Source organism: Sus scrofa, chromosome 16 (genome assembly GCF_054392235.1).
Source record: "Sus scrofa isolate SSC_HxYL_T2T_F1_AM1 chromosome 16, Sscrofa_HxYL_maternal_Yorkshire_Landrace_v2.0, whole genome shotgun sequence".
NCBI classification, from domain to species: domain Eukaryota; kingdom Metazoa; phylum Chordata; class Mammalia; order Artiodactyla; family Suidae; genus Sus; species Sus scrofa.
In genome coordinates, this window is record NC_139398.1 from 88,683,970 (window position 1) to 88,697,832 (window position 13,863).

At 47.2% G+C, this 13,863-nt stretch overlaps 1 protein-coding gene and 1 long non-coding RNA gene across 7 annotated transcripts in view; both read left to right on the forward strand.

Moving 5' to 3' along the window:
• Window positions 1-13,863, forward strand: part of LOC146395711 (uncharacterized) — a 182,964-nt gene that overhangs the window by 21,191 nt on the left and 147,910 nt on the right. The gene's annotated exons all lie outside the window — the stretch shown is intronic.
• Window positions 2,439-7,749, forward strand: LOC146395712 (uncharacterized). Its single transcript, XR_014831064.1, has 2 exons — window positions 2,439-5,482; window positions 5,645-7,749. It is a non-coding gene; the product is annotated as an uncharacterized LOC146395712 (long non-coding RNA).

Sequence of the window (13,863 nt, forward strand, 5' to 3'; positions counted from 1 at the left end):
GTGTGAAAAAAAGGGAATGTAGGCAGTTCCCGTTGTGGCTCAGTGGAAATGAGCCCTACTAGGCTCCAGGAGGGTGTGGGTTCGATCCCTGGCCTCCCCGATTACCTGATCAGTGTCAGGAAGGATCAGTTACGACTTGGAGCTGGAGTGCTTTGGGGAAAAGGGGATGACCTTGGCATGAAGGGAAGCTGGAGGGGCAGCTAACAGAAGGGGTTCTGTGTTTTTCGCCAGCAGTAAATGGCATTTTTGGTGGAGCAAAGCTTTGTGGGCCGATGGCGCCCCAGGTTGGGTCTGCTACGTGTGTGTAGTTAGGGTCCCGGAGGCGCAAGGCAAAGACAGCCTCCGTCTGGGGGGACGAGGCTGAGTACAAACGAGACGGACACCTGCCCTGTGGAGTCCCTTTCCCTCTCCCCTCTCTGCCTGGGTGCCTCCTCACAGCCACCTCTGAATGCCTGTCTGCCCTGGGGTCATCCGTGACGTCCTTTAAGTGGCCCTTGGCATTTGCATAGACACGGGCATTGCAGAGTGTCACAGGGGCTCTCCATCCTCGGCTGACCTGTCCCCCGAGTGGGAAACACATCTAGGGCTGCTGTTCCAAAGGGTACAGGTGGTGCTTCCCCGGAGGGTGGCGCTTCCGGCTCTGCTCTTCCTAAAACCTGTCCTCTTTTTCCAGCTCCTGCACGTGCGCGCGCGCGCGCACACACACACACACACACACAGTCTCTTTATTTTTGACATCTCTGTGGCCACATGGCCTCCATAGCCTGTTTGTTTGTTTCCTACCAGGGTTAATACAGAGGGCATACAATCATCCCTTTCTAAGGTTCTATTTTACAAACACTATTTTCTAAACCTACACTATAGCATTTTTTTTTAATATATTTTACACATAGGTTAGTTTCAGTCCTGACATATTGGTCGGCTTGAATAATATTTTCAGCTACTGGGCTTACACACATTGCATATTTGAGAGTAGAATGAGGCGTATAATTGTTTGCCAACATTTGGAAACTGAAAGAATTTCCTTCCAACCTGAGAAACTTAAAACTGTCCTTTTGGATAGGTACACACAATTAAAGCCTGGAGACATTTCTGCAAGGAATTCAAGAGAATGAGATGGTTCGACTGAAACTGGATTAAGATTTAATCATCTTTGGGGAAATTGGACAGTTCCTTGGCTAGTAAGGGACGTTCACCTACAAAGAACTTCTGAGAACTTTAGGAAAAAATGTTCTCCAAAACAATTACGATTCGAATGTGGTGAGGGCTGCCTTTTCAGTAATCACTCCCAGGAGGGGGTGAGAAAGGACGGGGTCAGAATCCCTGCACCCTCCTTTCAGGGAGCGGGATCAGATTCAGGCACCTGACAAAGGCACCCAGTCGAATGACCACCTCTTTGCAAAGGTTTCCAAAACCTCTGAATCAGCTCCCTTTATATTCTCAGGTCATTGAGATTTGCTGACACAAACCACAGAGACTGAAAAGAGCTTTTCAGGGAAAAAAATATGAGTGAATTTCAAAGAAGTCGAGCAAGGCGCAATTATACCAGAAATACATGCTCAGGTTAATAATTCTTAGCTCGTCTACGTACCTGAAACACCAAGAAATTACCCTTCATTATTCGAAGTCTCATGAAAAAAGAAAATAGAAAAGTAACCTACTTATAAATGAGTCAGGACTTATTCAAAAACTTATTCATTTTTTTTTTTTTAAACTAAAAGAGAAGGAGCCGGTGCTGATTGCAGTAGCTGAACCACGTGGGAATCATGAGCTCGTGGTCTGAGCTCAGCTGTCCTGTGAGGTTGCATTCTTGTCTAAAATCAGCCTCTGGTAGGCAGCACGGCCTCCAGAACTCACCTGAGAGCCACGGCTGAGAACGCTGTTGCAGCTGTAAGCTGAGTCTTGCCAGAATGGTCCAGTCTGAACCATGTGACTAGTAGGCAATAGACCAGGTAAAGCTGGGAGTGAATGGCTCCAATCAAGGCCAGATAGCAGCCCAAGGATAAAACTAAAGGAAAGATCAGATTGTCGCATAGCCTACATTTTCTGTAGAATTGGACCAAAATGTCTGTGTCTCTCAACGAGTGGCCTTGAGCTTCAAAGAAGCTCATCTCTTCATTTCAGGAACAAAGCAAGTAGAGAAGCAGAGCTTATGTTGGGTCCAGGTAGGGTGGCACCCAGATTTGCAAAGGGGTCACCCTTCAGATATCATGTCATCTGTCACCTTGAAGCCTCTGATGCCCAGTTTCAGAGATTTGAAATGTTTCTAAGTAAGAATGCAGGTGTAAAGATGGTAGCAGGAAGGAGTTCCTGTTGTGGCGCAGCAGAAATGAATCCAACTAGAAGCCATGAGGATTTGGGCTGAGTCCCTGGCCTCGCTCAGTGGGTTAAGGATCTGGCATTGCCATGAGCTGTGGTGTAGGTTGCAGTCATGGCTTGGATCCCACGTTGCTGTGGCTGTGGTATAGGCTGGTGGCTACAGCTCTGACTAGACCCCTAGTCTGGGAACCTCCATATGCCATGGGTGCGGCCCTAAAAAGAAAAAAGGCAAAAGAAAAAAATGATGGGAGCAGGAAATGCAAATGGTAACACTAGGAGAGGTGCACAGTGAAAGATGTATTCAAAAACACAGCTCACAACAATTTTTAAAGAATGCAAAACGAAGCCATTTGGTCTAAATCAAAGTAGGGGAAATAAATGGGTAAATGCATTGCCAGGCACTTCAGAGAATTTTTTTGTTTTAAATGCGTCTATCACGACACAAAGTGTAAGTCCAGCTGAGGATGGACGTGGCTCTAGACAGCCTGGAAGGCCGAAGAGAGAAGGAAAGTCTGGTTTTCAGGCATGTGGTCTGAAGGGTAGGATGAACGCCCTCTGACCAAACAGCAGATCGGTCCCTCTCAGGTCAGCTCAAACCTGCAATCCTGTGCCCTTGACTGGAATTCTTAGCCTGCCCTGGATGCATGAGAACTGCTCTGGTAGGTGGGGGGTGGGGAATGGGCCCCAAAGAGAGGATCAAGTGTCATCAGTTGTTGGGAAAAAACCTGCCCCACCCCGATGACTTTTTTTTTGGTCTTTTTAGGGCCACTCCCATGGCACATGGAAATTCCCAGGCTAAAGGTCCAATCGGAGCTGTTGCTGCCGGCCTCCACCACAGCCTCAGCAATGCCAGGTCTGCGACCTACACCACAGCTCATGGCAACACCGGATCCTTAACCCACTGAGCGAGGGCAGGGATTGAACCTGCGTCCTTGGATCCTAGTTCCTTACCGCTGAGCCACGACGGGAACTCCCCGCCCCGACTTCTTTGAGACAGTCGGTGCACCCACTGTAGAAGACTAGCCCCCTGCACGTTTCCAAGCCTGCTTGGTCCAGCCAGGCTCTGTTTAGCTCCCAAGCCTCGGCTCTGTGCCCTGACTGCCGTCTCCTCTTACTCACCTGGGGTGCATCATTCACCCCAGGGGCTTGGCTCGGACCCTCTGGTTCAAAGCCCAGTGGCCTGGGTTCCTGCCCTACTTATTCCTGGGACCTAAGGCACCACTGCCCATGGGATGCTGGGGTTCAGGCAGAGCGGACAATGGCTGACTCATCCCAATATCCCAGATCCATCACCGCACTGAGTGGGCTGCGCAGCCACTGCCTCGTCCTCGTCCTGTATCTTATCCTGGCGGGATGATGATGGCTACTGCTGTTCTGCAGAGGAGGAAACTCCAGAGCTTGGCCTCAAACCCGAGCTTCTACATGTAGGTTTTGTGGGGGTTATAGACAAAGAGGATTGAGGCTGGCAGTAGCGTGGTGACTTCAGCTGGCTTCGCTGCCGTGCTCCACTTTGCACAGCAAGTTGCCCTGGGGGGGGGGCGGCCTCCACACAGAGGCCGTTGGGTTCTGCTGGTGCAGGATCCTGGGGTTTAACAACCGCGTGCAGGGGTGTGAATAACGCAAGCTCTTTGAGCAGATTTTTGGCAATTTTATCACATTAAAAGAGAAAGAAATGGGTAGATGGAAAAAAGAGACAGAAGAAGATGAATGCATAACTGCTTGCACACCCGTGCACATAGATGCATGTGTGTGTGTACATAAATGTGTGTTTATAAGTGTACCCCCCCCACACCCACACACCCCTACAACTCATCCTTCAGCCTTGTTCCTTAGCTTGGCCCCCTTAGGTGGAGGGTAAAGGACTGGTGGATAGATGCCTTTACACACCTCTGACTAGAACGTGGAACTCTGAGGATTCATCTAAATGTTAGCAACACCGCTGCTGGTATGTGAGCCTCCGCTTTCCAGCATTGTCTCCGAGATGCAGGATTCTGTACTAATTACAATGCGCCTGTTTCTCTAAATTCTAAATCCCGTGATAGGATGAACCTCGAGCACAGCAGCAACTATGACGTTCAGGAGAGGATGGTGAAGCTGTTTAAAGATTTCAAAAACATGTTTCGGAAGGACTCAAGTTACTTCTGTTTTATGCTGGCAGATAACCATCGCAGAGGATGTACTGACACAGGGAAATGAAATGTGGTTCATGTATTTTTAGCAGGTTCTGAAATAGATACCCACCATATCTCAAATGCCAAGCTAATCTTCATCAATGATCGGAACGACTTAACATGGAAAACGTTTATTTAAAAATATAACACACACAGACATCTATATGTCTCTCCGTGAGCCATGCACGCGTGCGTGTGGATGGCTAGTGGTCACTTCAGAGGCCCAGAAGCCGTACAAACCCAGCTGGGCTGGATGGACGCAGAGCCCTTTCCCGCAGCAGAAACGCTGCTTCTGCACGTCTGCTTGGCAGGATCCCAAGTCAGGGCGCAGGGATTGCGGCTGTCTCAGAAGCAGCCTGCATCCTGCTGTTCTGCCGTCTTGGATTGCAAGAATCCCTGGGTGATAGACAAATTTAGAATGCATTTCTAAACTTAAGCTCATTGTAAGATACAAACTGGTCCTCACTGAACTTTCCCAGTGGGCATATTTCCACTGGAGTATGGGAATTTACAATGACATTCTTTTACAGACTGGTCACTTTTCTCAAGAGTATTTGAAGTTCAAGTGCAAACCCTGCATTATCCAATTTTCCATCCACAGAGTGGAATTCTGCAGCAACCCCGAGACATCCATTTCCCAAGCTTCTGTTTGTCCGCTCAGCTAAGGTCTCAGAGTCCCAGGAAGACACTTCAGAGAACAGTTCCTTACTGGGTGTAAAGTTCCCAGAGCTTTTAAGTGAGGCGAGGAAACTAATTCCATATTTTTTATATTCTATTAAAATATTTCATATTTTTATTGAAAAATCAATCCTGTTGTACGTTTCTTATCAGTATCAAGTAACCCCTGGCTCTCCAACCTGACACTGGTAGGTTTTGCCTACACAGATTCTATATTCCGGAGGCAGGTATTTCTGTAATGGTGAAATGAGGGTGGTTGCACATATGTGAGAATCTGGACCCAAGAAACCCTTAATTTTGTGGCCAAAAAGACTGTCTAGGGACTCTCTAAGAAATAGCCCACTTATTTGATCTGACGTTGATGTTTAAGATTCATCACGGAAAGGTTTTTAATTATTTCAACCAAATCTTTTTTTTTTTTTTTTTTTTTTTTTTTGCTTTTTAGGGCTGCACCTGCAGCATATGGAGGTTTCCAGGCTAGAGGTCGAATTGGAGCTACCGCTGCCGGCCTACACCACAGCCACAGTAACGCCGGATCAGAGCCGCGTCTGTGACCTGCACCACAGCTCACGGCAACACAGGATCCTTAACCCACGGAGGGAGGCCAGGGATCAAACCTGTGTCCTCGTGGTTACTAGTCAGATTCATTTCCACTGAGCCATGATGGGAAGTCCTCAGCCAAACCATTCTTTTTTGCCCTTCTTACTGGTATAAAACCTGGGGGATGTGAACTGTGTGATTTTAGGGACTACTCCGTGAAATAAGGCTGCTGCTTTTTTATTGCAAACTTGCCTAACTCAAGTTGAAAGTTGCTTCCTCCTACAATTATGTTTCCTCCGCTTCTGTCCTCTTTCTTTCTTTCTTCTTAGAGCTTTTATCTATTCCGAAAAGTGCTTCGAGATGACAAGTGCCTGGCTTTCAGCACAGACGCTGGATCCATATCCCTAGTGTGGTCATCAGAGCAGGCTTCCGGCACATTGTCATCGCCATAAACAATTAGAGGAAGGACCATGTGTGCTTCTCTTTAGACTAATAGCGTATTTCCCCATTCGACTTTTCTGCTAAAATAGATAGCATGGTGTGGAGTTACCATAATTCTTTACAATGTACACTGGAATAAAGAGCAAAAAAAGTGTTGGGACTGGAATTTACCTAAAAATGGGGCCACATTTCTCAGGAGTATAAATAAATCAATATATTTGTTCCTTTACATCATTTGTTTTTAAGATTCCCCGTGGTAATGAACTTATATGCAGAACAGACTCAGACTTTGAAGGCTTATGATGACCAGAGGGGACAGGTGGGGGGAGGGATGGACCCGGGGGGTCTGGGAGTGTACACTGGGGTCTATGGAGTGACTGGCCGACAGGGACCTGTTGTAGAGCACAGGGAACTCTGCTCAGGGTGGTGGCCATCTGGGAGGGAAGAGAATCCAAAAGAGAAGGGACGTGTGTCCATGGGTGACAGACTCGCTCTTGCTGCACAGCAGAAGGGATCTCACAACCTTGTCAACTGACTCTACTTCGATAAAACTTAGAAACAAACAAAGAAAACAACCGAAAACATACTGGTTCCTGACCTAAGCAAGCTGCACATTTGTCTTCTGCCAAGAATTCAGCAGATAGCGTGGTCAGCCTGCTGTGAGCCAAGCCTGTGTTGCGAGAAGAATGAATACAGCCAGGCTCCTGCTGGGCACCAGCCCTGTTCTCCAGGCCTCCTCCCACCATCGCTCCTGCTTTTCCACTTACTGATTTTTGTAGAAATTGTTTGCTTCCTCTGCTAGACCATAAACCACAGGAGGCCCCTCTCCTCTGCTCCCTGAAGGTTCATGGGTGTCTTAAGATAAATTAGGACATACTGGTTGAATAAATGACCATTCTTTCAACTCACTTAAACCTGCCAGCATCCCTGGTGGATGTGCTGATGTTGGCCCATTTGATAGATGAAGAAGTAGAGGTACACATCTTTTGGCTTGACGGGCCCAAAGTCACACAGCTGGAAACTCTCAAGCTGGGGTTTGAGCGTGGGCTGTCGGACATCCAAGGCTGTTTTGCAAGCACTTTGGCAAAGTGCCTGTGCTTCCCTGAGAACTAAGCGTCCGGAGGGTGTGACAGACCACCTCCTGCCTCACCAGCACGGCGGTCCAGGGAGAGGGGCAGGGACTAAGAGATAATCCCACGGACGTCTTTATGTTGAAGCTGTATCATCAGCTCTTCCCGAATCCTGTCTTGGCTGCAAAACAGCCTGCCTTCCAATTAGTCCACCTGCTGCGGAAATCGCTCCATGTGGGTTTTCATCAATCCCTTTGAGTTTGATCAGTTAGGGAAGCTGCCAGGTTCAGGGCAGATCTTAGAAAAAAAGAAAACCATACATAGAACTACCGTATGACCCAGCAATCCCACTCTTGGGCATATATCCGGACAAAACTTTCCTTAAAAAAGTTCCCGCATGTTCACTGCAACACTATTCACAATAGCCAAGACATGGAAACAAACCCAAATGTCCATTGCAAGATGATTAGATTAGGAAGTGTGGTATGTATACACAATGGAATACTACTCAGCCATAAAAAAGAACAAAATAATGCCATTTGCAGCAACATGGATGGAACTAGAGACTCTCATACTGAGTGAAGTAAGTCAGAAAGAGAAAGACAAATACCACTTGACATCGCTTATATCTGGAATCTGAAATGGCACAAATGAAGCTTTCCACAGAAAAGAAAATCATGGACTTGGAGAATAGACTTGTGGTAGCCGAGGGGGAGGGAGTGGGATGGACTGGGAGTCTGGGTTCATAGATACAAACCGTTGCCTTTGGAATGGATGAGCAATGAGGTCCTGCTGGGTAGCACTGGGAACTATGTCTAGTCACTTAGGATGGAGCCTGATAATGTGAGAAAATAGAATGTGTACATGTAGGTGTGACTGGGTCACCGTGCTGTACAGTAGGAAAAAAAATAATGTATTGGGGGGGGGGACAGAAAAAAGGATCACAGATGCAACATTTTGTGGACAAATAAGAGTGTGAAACACTCCAGGGAAGTTAAAGCGTGGCCCATTCATAGTCCATTGCCGCCATAGCAGATCACAGCAAATTCAGTGGCATAAAACAAGAAACAGCATAATAGTGCTATGGGCTGGACACACGTGTCTTGGGCTAAAATCACAGTGTCTGCACGGCTGACCCCCTTCTCCAGGCTCCTTGTCTTTTCTAGCTCCTGAGAGGGGCTCAGAATCCTAGGCCCACGGCCCCCACTTCCATCCTCCAAGCCAGCCAAGTCCCCTTTCTCTGGCTCTGTTTCTCTTGTCCTACTTCTTTCTCTGGTCTTACCTGAGAGAGGTTCTTTGCCTTTAATAATTCAGGGGATTAGCTTAGGCTCTGCGATATTCCAGGATCATCTCCCCTTCTTCCCTCCAGCCACACCTGGGAAGTCCTTTTTGGCCCATGAGGTCCCCTAGTCACAGGTTCTGGAACTTAAAAGGGCTCATCTTTGGGGAGCCCTGTCCTACCTTCAGCATTTGACCTATAGTAGAGTCCCCGTCTGCCAGGAAATTAAACTAGGCCCCAGGGCTTCAGGCTGCAGCATTGTCTGGATAATGGGGTAGCTGATGAAGTGCGATCTGAGATCGGGGAGCTGATGAGATGTGAAGGCTTATGAAAGGACGTTTCACTCATTCATTTAGGCCAATGACCTTCTAGCTCTCAAGAGATTGCCACACTTTCACAACTGAAATAACACAGAAACCCAGGATGCATCAGGAGTATTTTGGAACAGATGTTACAAACACTGAGAAGCAGAGAAGTAGAACAGAAACGTTGTAACCTTTTGGTTTTCTTGTTTTTTAGTGTTTTTTCCCCTTTTTCTCCTGCTATCACGTCCATGAGCTAATTTTCCTCCTATGTTCCTATCCTGCGTCTCTCCCTCTAATCCAAGAAGGAAAAAGAAAACCCGAACTGCCTGTATCCTTCAGGGTTGCTGAGAACTCTCAAGGAATTGTTGCCACCGGCATCCAGGGGTCGTGGCAGGAGCCAGTCCTGATGTGGCTGCTTGTAAATTTCTGTGGGGTGAATAGTCCCACTCTCTGTGTTATATTCCCCATGTTTTTTTTTTTTTTTTTTTTTTTTTTTAAAAAAAAGCCAGCACTTTATTGAAACAAGTGGTTCCCGTGAGATAGAGGATGTGGCTCCAGCCCCCTTTTCTCAATAGCTTCAACCTTCTCCTTTCCTCGGACGTGGGCCATCCTGTCGTCTAAATTGCACACATGCATCCGCCCCCAGAAAACGTGCCTTTTCCCCAAAGCCCTGGCAGGCATGTGTGCGTGTCTCCTAGCTCCTTCGCCATGCGCCCTGAGCCCGGGCATCTGCTGCCGGATGGGTGGGAAGGGAGCGCGGTGGGCATCCGTGGTGCCCTCCAGGCTCTGCAGTGTGGCCGGGTCCTCCATCCCAAGCTGCAGCTCCTGGCAGAAGCCCTTCTCTGCACAGGTCTCTGGGTTTAGTAAACACTCTGTAGTCTTGGGGGCAGCAGCAGCCACTCACTGTGAAAAGTGCCAGGTACGAGTTTTTTTCCACATTCCCACACGTTTATAAAAGTCACCTCGTTAAATAATTCTAAAAATAGCCCCTTCTAAATGTGCCCTCTCTTCCCCATCGGGGCCCATACCGAGTGACCTTTGCTTTCTTCACTTTTATTTTATTTATTTTTTTATCTTTTTTTGGTTTGTTTTTTAGGGCCACATCTGCAGCATATGGAGGTTCCCAGGCTAGGGGTTGAATTGGAGCTACAGCTGCAGGTCTACACCACAGCTCCAGGAACTCAGGATCTGAGCCAAGTCTGTGACCTACACCACAGCTCACAGCAACGCTGGATCCTTAACCCACTGAGCGAGGCCAGAGATCAAAGCCGCAACCTCATGGATGCTAGTCAGATTTGTTTCCACTGAGCCACGACAGGAACTCTGCTTTCTTCACTTGTAATGACGGCTGTGTCACAACTGAGAAGTGGATTTCTCTGAGAGCGGCACACTTTTATAATTGAAATATCAAAAAGTCACATGGTAACCCTGATGCTGGATATTTAGTAATGACTTTCTAGTAGCTTGTCATAAGCTTAGGATACAATATCTGATTTAAAAGACCTGGCTTGTGCTTTTATGTATTTATTTTTTAACTGAACCTACAGCATTTTGGCTGTGTCTAGGGCTTTATCTATCCCTCTGCTTTCTCTAGAAGGTCACATCTGTGAAAATGATGCTATACCTCTACCTCTAGCCCTGACTTCACGGGCAACCCCATGTGGTGCATCTCAGGTCCCAGGTCACATTAGAATGGGACGTCCTGCGTTATCTCTTATTCACAGACCAGCCCCACATTCCTGCCCAATCCTGGCCCTTCCCAGGGCTTCCTCTTGGCCTGTCAAAGCTGCCACTATAATTAAATGACCTTCTAATACCCAAAGGAGAAGTTACTCATTTCTCAAAGAGATATTCAAAATGATGGGAGGAAAATGAAGTTGTTTGTAAGCTTCATGTATTTGGCATTTTGTTTAAATAGATGCTACTTCTTGTTTCTCATTATATATTTTCCTATCATCAGGGAAGCTGTATAAACATTTTAACCTCCTAGTTATGTGATTTAAGTTTTGTATATTTGGCTAGGTAATAGCAGTCATCCTTGTAGATTTTTTGGGGGGTTAGATAAGAGTCTACTCTGTAAAACTGTGTGATATCGTTCAGCTAAAAGAGAGATTTATGGAGTTCCCATTGTGGCTCAGTGGTTAACGAATCCGACTAGGAACCATGAGGTTCTGGGTTCGATCCCTGGCCTTGCTCAGTGGGTTAAGGATCCAGCGTTGCCGTGAGCTGTGGCGTAGGTTGCAGACGTGGCTCACATCCCACGTGGCTGTGGCTCTGGCGTAGGCTGGTGGCTACAGCTCCGATGAGACCCCTAGCCTGGGAACCTCCATATGCCACGGGAGCGGCCCTAGAAAAAGGCAAAAAGACAAAAAAAAAAAATGATGCTCTCACCAAGGAAGAAGACAGGTTGGTCTTTCAACTCAGAAAGCTCCCTTGGACCAGGGCGGGGGGCAGTTAGGAAGGCGGAGACTTGCATGAATTACTGTGTTTCTGTCAGGAGACTGAGCTAGAGCGATGGAACGTGACTTTGCCAGCATCCAGACTAAATAACAGTCCACGAGGGCTTTCTATGGATTAGGTAACACAATGGCATAAAGTCATATGAAATTATATTTTCAGTTCTTATAGTCTTATTTGATCAAATAGATCATAAAAATTGTAGGTGAAACAGCAAACACAGAGGCAGGAGGGATCTCTCTACGGGTCCCTGTCAGCTCTGTTTCCAAGCTGCCCTTGCCCTTTCTGGGCAAAGCCAGGTCCAGTTCGGTTGACCACATCCTCCCCAGGAGCTGTTTCTGAACACACGTGCGGGGACGATGGTGTCCCGGGCAGAGCTGAACCACGGAGGTGAAACCCTGGCCTCTCTTTCTGCCCCACACCTCAACCTTCTGAACCTCCCCCCCGACTTTTCAAATGTATGTTTTGGAAGCAACACAAATAGTGTCAGAACAACCATACGATGGCAGTGCACTGAAACACAAAATGAGTCCGTGTTTTTAACACACACACACACCTATCGGAAGGCGGTAAACGAAACTTTGTGTACTTGAACCCGAAATTCATGATTACGCTTCACCAGGGGCTGCATCCTCTCCCCTGACTGTGCTTTATAAGGAGGGAGGAGCCTTCCCCCCACTCATGCTACCGCAGGGCCCGCGGCCGCCGGGGAGCAGGGTCCACTGCAGTGCACCTGCTGGGGCCCTTGGCAAAGGACCTGCTGGTGCCTGAGAAGAGACGGGACCATTGTTCCAGCAAGTCCCCGGGCTCTCCCTGGGTTTGTCCTACAGCTCATCAGCAGTGTCATTCAGGGTCAGCGTGAGGCTTGTCAGGCACATAAATAAGTCCCATCACTTTCCAGCCACATGCAGACACATCCTGAACAAAAACGACAGCGCACGTAAGCAACCCTTTGTATGCCAGGCAGCTTTTCCTTTTTAGGCAGCATCGTAAGCTACTTGCTAGTGTGCCACCCTTAGGTCACTTCTACTGACATAATATTTAAACCAGATGTATTCAAACTATATAATTTTCCAGTCTAAGCCTTAAATTACTTGTTTATAAATTAAGGCAATGCATTTGAATCTCCACATTGTCTAAAAGATGCAAATATGAATATTAATAAATCAAAATAGTTTAAAATAAAAGAATGGAAAAATATTCTTAAATTGTCTTTAAAATGATCAAAATTCAGTTAAAGAATATTTATCTAATATCTGCTTGGGAGGCATGAAGGTGTCTGGATGTGTCCAAGGGCAAACAGATTATGAGTTAAAAAGTCCTTGTTTGCTATTAAATCCTAATGTGGGAGTTCCCTTTGTGGTGCAGCGGAAACAAATCCGACTAGCATCCATGAGGATGTGGGTTCAATTCCTGGCCTCACTCAGTGGGTTAAGGATCTGGCGTTGCCATGAGCTGTGGTGTAGGTGGCAGATGCGGTTGGGATTCCCCGTTGCTGTGGCTGTGATGTAGGCCGGCAGCTGCAGCTCCAATTCGACCCCTAGCCTGGGAACTTGCATATGCTGCAGGTGCTGTCTAAAAAGCAAAAAGCAAAAATAAATACATAAATAAATAATAAACCCTCGTGTGGATGATAAGCCCGATAATGCAAAGTGCGTGCCGTGATGAGGGTTGGGTAGAAGGGGATGAGCCTGCTCTTGAACTCTTGGGTCAAAATCTTCTTGGAGCACCTGCCACTGAGCTGCACTTGAACTACAGTGATGCTAGGAAAAGAAAGCAGATTCCTCATGGCCTGGGAGAATAAGGCTGAAAACAAACATGGGACTCTTCAGAATATAGGTAAATTCCTGGTGCTGGGAAGAAATATTTTGAGTCAAAGTTGGAGAAACAAACAGCAGCAACAGCAACAAAAAAGTGTGACATAGCCACTGGGCTGAGGGTTGGCTGGTGGGAAGGATGTTACTGCTCCAGATCCCCCCTAAGCCGCATTTGACGAGATTTATGATGCAATCCATCAGGAGTCAGTTTTATTAATTTCTGAGCAGCGTTTCACGTATGCGGAGACAGTCGTAGCTTACATTGGACCTCTATTTTTCTTTTGTTATTTCCACAAGGGCGCACGCTCGCTTAAGGGAGAAGCCATAAAAATGTTAACACGATTTACGATGACCATGGGAACGTGAATAGTAATTACTCTTTCCCAAACGTGGCCAAAAAAGTGCTCCAAACGCTACTTGCCCCTCCACATCATCTAGAATTGTATGGGACATTCTCTTTTCCTCGTCTCCAGGAGGAGAATTTATTTTTCAGGCAAAAAAATAAATGTCCGATATGAAACTGAATTAGGAGACACCGCGCTGTGGCTCCACACTCATCCTCCGTCGTGCGTGACGTTGGTCCTGGCGCGAGCGTGGATGGCCCAGGGGAAGAAGGAGGCTAAAGATGCTCATGGCGGTCATTTTACCAGATGAGAGAGAATTGGGAGTTCACCCTAAACGAGAGAGAGAAGACGTTTCTTAGGCAGGAGGCTGGTTTAGCTGAGTTGCATGTTTGGGAGTTTATTCTAGAGGCAGAGGTCAGGCTCTGGTGGAAGGTTCCACCCA